The 6,694-nt window shown below is 34.5% G+C and overlaps 1 pseudogene; it reads left to right on the plus strand.

The window, feature by feature from the left end:
* Positions 1 to 4,895: 4,895 nt before the first annotated feature.
* On the plus strand, positions 4,896 to 5,412 carry LOC130871950 (40S ribosomal protein S19-like; annotated as a pseudogene).
* Positions 5,413 to 6,694: the final 1,282 nt, after the last annotated feature.

Below are 6,694 nucleotides of genomic sequence, written 5' to 3' on the forward strand. Positions count from 1 at the left end.
GGTGACACTTGGATCTAGCACTTTAGAGGAGGAGAAAAAGTACAAGAGTTATAATTGTGATAGACATAAAACTAGTTCCAATCATTAATTTTCTGGAAAAAAAAATCTCTCTCAGAATTGTGGCAATTCTAAGAAGAATAGGAAATTTTATTTTGATCTTAATCCCCCTTTCACTATTCTTTTTTACATCAGAAATAGGGTCAAGTAAAAAATGAATCATTATACAAGAGAAAAAGTTTAACCTTAGACATTTCCTGAGTTTGTTTTTGCTGATAATTAATGAAACCTAAGAAGATATAATTTGTCTGCACAGGACTAGCTTTGTACTGCTCTCTACTGTCTACACAAGGAAATGATAATGTTTCAAGTATATGGTTGTATTTTGACATTTTTAAATCTTTAGTTTTTCCTGTTTACTATTTTCTTGGCGGTAAATAAGATGTGAGTAAGCATTCAAGATATGTAATATTAACTACTTTAAATACTGTGTCTTTAAATGAGGCCAGATAAAATACATTTGGACATAAGACTTATGTGTTGCAGTTTCTGTGAAAATTTACTAGGAATATCCATAGAGATACATTTAAAAACAAATAAAGAAGTTTCCCCATTAATAAACATAAGCTTAGCTTATTTACTGTGAAAAACATCTGGGAATAATGAAAGAGTAGAGCAAGAAGGTAAGTGAAAGCCAAAGCTTTGAAAAAGATGTTTATTTTCTACTATGTGCAGAATGAGCCTTCAAAGTATCAGCAGGGTGCCCCTGATTTTCAAAGTACGTATACGATAAGATCATTATTCTTTATCTATGAGTGGAATGTTTTTTTTTTTTTCTGAAATAAACTGAGTTCTTCAAAAATGTGATCTCTTCAGAAAACGAAGGGACAGATACTTTCAAAGTATCAAATATACTTGAAAGACATTTGAAAATGAGATGTCAATTTTCTTTGACTTTGAATGGTTCTGACCTAATTAAACATCTCTAAGAGAGTGAATCTAATGTGCAGCATTGAGCTTCTGCAACTAACAACTCTTCTGAAGACGCATCTGGCACTTAGAGGAACGATGTGCTGTGAAGACGCATGTAATATTTGAAAGAATGAAAATTAAGATAGATGTAATATGGTACTGTGTCTCTAGGTTCCCATTACAAAGGAATTAGGCTCTAAGTGAACTGCTGAAGATATTGATGCTTATTATTAAGTTCCTGTGTAGAAGAAAGAGAACTGATTCCAAAACAATCTTCCATTTTCATTGGTCTTGACAGATCATGATGGGCAGTGAGTCTATCCCAAAAATAACTTCAAATTTTCTTGAAGGTCACAACAATGGACTCTCTACTACAGGTGGTAACAGAATGAGATGGGCTATTCAAATTTCACAACAACAACTGACAAAATTAGTGTTGACATGGTTTTCTATACACATCACCAATGTCTGACATTGACTTTTCCTGAAAATAAGGCAGTGAGCAATTATTTAGATTGATCATGTTGCATGTTTCTATTCTACCACTTAAAAATCACAAACTTGCCCGCAGAATATATTGTTTTACATATCCAGAGTTTTATACACTATTCAAAAATATATATAGAGAAAAACTGAATGACTGGTACTTTCTGGTGTTTAGAGCTATACATTGTTAAGTAAAAACATTTGGCTACCATTATGTACCATTTTCTACTAGAAGAGTAATATTCTTTGCAAACATAAAATATAAATGTGTTGTGCGTGCGTGTGTGTGTGTGTATGTTTGTGTGTTTTAAAGAACCCAAGCTCAAAGTGTCTTAAGTCTATTTATTACTGATATTTGGTCTTGACATGTGAACAATTAGTTGTGTGGATAATCTTATACTATTCATGATGGTATGCACATAAGCTAAATTAAATAGGAAATTAATTTCTGCCAAATGACACAAGCATGTGTCATTTCTGTAGAATAAAAGTATTAGAAAATAGCAATCTAATTATAATTCAAAGAATCCTTCTTCCAAATGATAACAAAAACAAATACAATTTGAAAAAAAAGTGATATGATCTACATTCTAGCTCAGTGACACTGTAATCTTTACTCATTAAGGAGGTCATACTTTCAATTGTCAACGATAAAAATATCATCTTTGCAGTGCAGATTCACAGGTAGCTCCTACTGATAGTTTTTTTAATGAATAAATGAATATGTACATAGATATAAAGCTTCAGGTATTTTGTTAAATGCAATATTTGAAAGAATGGAAATTAAGATAGATACTTTGTTCCTTCATATTGCCAATGTGACATTAGTTCTACTCCTGTCTTTTAAATTAGGTAACATCTCAAAACACAAGTGTCAATGAATGACCAGTAGTAGGCATATCAGTCTTATATGCTACTTCTACTGCACTGTAACATTTTGTTTTGTTGCAACGCTAATAGGTAATATGAGGAGGGTCTCATTGAACCTGGCTCACATTTTATTCTGAACTCCTCTGTAAGATAATTTGCTCTTTCACTGAAAATGACAATTTTCTTGGGCTTTACATGCCCAAACTCAAATTATCTGAAGTCTCAAGAAAGCCTACTTAATTTTACCACTACATAATTTATAAAACATAAAATAAATATGACTTTCCAGTCAGTGCCTAGCTCTGCATTATAGCAATGTTTTCCAGTAAAATCCGGTGCTTGGTTTGGATATTGAAAGATAAAGTATGAGGTGAGCAAAGAGCATTTTGTTCCCAAAAATAGGAAACATACACACACACAAACATATATATAGAGAGATACACATACACATTATAAAAAAGAATGCAATGAAAGCAATAACAAGCCTAAACTAGAAGAATTGAACCATGCTATAATATTTTACTGCATATATATATACAAAATATTATCTGCCTGTAATTGTATAGACACATGATGGGCTAATTCAAGGAGGGGAAGTAGACAAATACATATAGGAAAATAAAAATAAATTTAATAAATATTTTCTTTGTCAATGCAATCTTCATCTTTCCAAAACATATGCTACGGAAATGAAGGTGGAGAAATGTAAAAAAGGCTATATTTTTTATATATGTTTATATAAATGTAAAAAAAAGGCTATATTGTTTATGAGAGTGCAGAAGTGTGTTGGTAAATGTACTCTTGATATGTACATTGGGATTAGATCAGAATATTGTTTATTGCAAGTAAGTTTGTCATATAGACGATCATAACTGTAGCCTTGGTATAAGCATGGGATAAAAAAAAATGAATTCTAAATAATGACAGTGAATGACACTCCTGACTTAATACTCTTCAAAACGACAAAGCAAAATACAAATAAAACTGCTTCAAAAATCTAGAAAACCTAGCAAAATATAAAAATGAAATCTCATACTTGTTCTATATGAGGCCCTGTAGAAGAGAAAGAACTTTGTACAGAAGCAAATAAAAATTGAAGAAAAATAAATTTTAGATAATTATGCTTAAGATATGATTGATTAGTTGTAGAAAATTGAGCTTATTGTTTTAAGGTTTCCTAAGTGAGATTGGGAGTTTGGGGTTTTAACTTCTTGTACTTTTAAGAATCAAAATTTATTTTAGATATATTTTACTAAGTTTGTTCTATGATATTTTCATTCATGTTTATAGTGCATGTTGATTATTCTGTCCTTGTTCCCTTATGTTCTTCTTTCCTTTCTTTCTTTACAATGCTCTCTCCCCAAGATCCTTTTCCAGATCCTTCTGGTTCTCTTTTGTTATGAGACCCAATGGGCTTAATGCAGGATATCAATGATTGTGGAATTAGCACACTGCAGTGAAGCCTGGTGGGCTTTTCCTGGCTCCCCAACTTAGACTGTGAATGCCCACTTCCCAGAATCTGTAGGTAGCCACTTTCTTTCCCTCTAAATATGATTAGCTATAGAGGAGCTCATCCTTTTTCAGGTTCAATGTAGGTTAGAATGGGTATACTGTGCCCAGAAGGTAGAATTTTGTAAACTTCTTTCTAGCCATTACATGTTTCCACAATGCTCCCTAACCCTAAGAGGAGTATTGTTCATTTGGAGTACTTATTCTCAGTATCTTGAACAATAATGTGTCTCTTTATCTACCTTCTGTCAGAGAAAGTTTCTCTTAATAAGGCTAGAACTAACATTTGTCAGAGCAGAGTACCCTGCCCTCTTTTAGGACTGTAGGAGGAGGGACGGGGAGTGGGGGAGGGGGAAGGAAATGGGAGGAGGGAAGGAAGTGGAAATTTTGAATGGTATTATTTATAAAGCAATAAAAATTATTAGAATGAGTTTGATAGCATATCAGTTAGAATGTCAGTATGTTACTACTTTGATCCTAAAATATGAAATTTTGGTTAGAATTCACACTACCAATAATGGATTTCCTCCTGTGGTTGAACCTAATTTTCTATCAGAGAGATATTTAATCCTGCTATAAGAGTGGTGCTACTATTGCAAAACTGGGCCAATCTTGCCAATAAGTCAGAAATATAATTTGTGTAGTTTCCTGCTAGGTCAACAATCAGGGCCTTTTCCCCATGTACTCTGCATCATATCTTCTAGCTCTTCATAGCAGCGTCAGAGAGGAATTTTCCCCATAGTTCCAACTTGATTTCTCTCTATCTAGAAACCAAGTATGTAACTTCTGTTTTAAATAGTGATTCTCTACAAAAATGAAAACAGAAATGTTTGTGTCAGACTTGGTTTGTTGTTGTCAGACTTGGTTTGTTGTTGAAGAGAAGTTCATCAATGTGTTAAGCTTGGGCCAAAGACAAACATGAAAACATTCACAGCCACAAAAAAAAAAAAAAAAAAAAAAAAATTGTTCTCAAATTGCTAGCTCAGATAAGAGGTAGACTATACATTTCAAAATCAAAAATCTGGAAGTGAGACTCGACGCCCAACTTGTGCGCCCGGGAAACCCCGTCGTTCCCTTTCCCCTGGCTAGCAGCGCGGAGGCCGCACAATGCCTGGAGTTACTGTAAAAGACGTTAACCAGCAGGAGTTCGTCAGAGCTCTGGCAGCCTTCCTCAAAAAGTCCGGGAAGCTGAAAGTCCCCGAATGGTGGACACAGTCAAGCTGGCCAAACATAAAGAGCTTGCCCCCTATGATGAGAACTGGTTCTACACACGAGCTGCCTCTACAGCACAGCACCTGTACCTGCGTGGTGGTGCCGGGCTTGGCTCCATGACCAAGATCTATGGAGGACGGCAGAGAAACGGTGTCAGGCCCAGCCACTTCAGCAGAGGCTCCAAGAGTGTGGCCCGCCGCGTTCTCCAAGCCCTGGAGGGACTGAAAATGGTGGAAAAGGACCAAGATGGGGGCCGCAAGCTAACACCTCAGGGACAGAGAGATCTGGACAGGATTGCCGGACAGGTGGCAGCTGCCAACAAGAAGCGTTAGAACAAAGGATGCTGGATTAATAAATTGCCTCATTCATAAAAAAAAAAAAAAAAAAAAAAAAAATCTGGAAGTTTTTTAGGTTGATGATATAATCCAGTTGCATCTTTAGTGAACAGAATTAGACCAGAATTAAATTCATGCATATGAATTTTCTTCATATTAACATCTTTCCTTATAGATAAGTGTAATACAATAATCATTTGAAGACAGCAGGAAAATTCAGTGGACACTGATCTGATTCACATAAACAGTGGGAAGTAATCTTTGTGCCCATTTTAAATATTGTTTCCATGAAAATTTTCTTGATTTGAATAAATAGTCAAAATGATCATATACAGCCATCTTGTTACCTATGGGATCTTTATGTATTCAATACATTTATGAGAAACATAAGTAATCTATTTTATTAGATTTTTCTCTGAAGACTAATTCATCAGTTTTTACTCAAACTTTTCAAAAACCATGATATCATCCCAGAAACAAGAAAAATGTATCCTTCCCACAAATATACCAAAAAGAAATTAAAAACTCCCCTAAAGACACAAGAGCATGATTCATTCCTACTATCTTACTTTTACTTTATCATTTAAATAAAGCATATTGTCTTGAGAATACTTGAAATTCTCATGAAAATCTGTTCTGAGAACAGTCCAGTGTTATTTGACTAATCAGGAGTGATAATCAATTTGTTTCCTTGTGTTGAAGGGTTATATGGGTAGTTTTGTTAAACAGAAACTTAGATGCAAAAAAAAAAATCAGTTACATAATCAAAATGTTTGAAAGACCCTGTGTAGTTTATCAAACTTAACAAGTCATAGGAGAAAACAAAACATGGAGATAGATTCCATTTTAGAAATATTTGGAGGATATTGTCTGAAAGCAGACAAGATGGAAGTGTAAGGAGATAACCCAGAGCTCAGTTGTACACTGAGGTTCTTAAACACCAAGTGTCTTATGCTGGGAAACTTAAGTTGGCTGTTTTCTGGTAGACAGGCCTTGTCCAGGCAAATATTGTTCCTATGTGTGTCTGTAATTGAGCCTGCAGGTGATAAGGTGCCGGTGCAATAGAATGTCTAATTTACACTTTTGGCATGATGTCCTAGTGGCTAATTATGCATTTAGTTGCCATGGGTGCAATTTGGATCCCATGTATTCTAAACGCCTGTTTAGTGATTGTAGGCTCAACCTTTCAATGCATTTGGAAGGTTGTTGTGACTGTAAGGTCAGCATAAAAAAAAATCTAAGGAAATTTGGCCACTGTTGTAGTCACTGTGGAGACAATTTTGAGATTACAAAATTTTACAAATAAGTCAGCA

The sequence above is a fragment of the Chionomys nivalis genome, chromosome 3 (assembly GCF_950005125.1).
Source record: "Chionomys nivalis chromosome 3, mChiNiv1.1, whole genome shotgun sequence".
NCBI lineage: Eukaryota > Metazoa > Chordata > Mammalia > Rodentia > Cricetidae > Chionomys > Chionomys nivalis.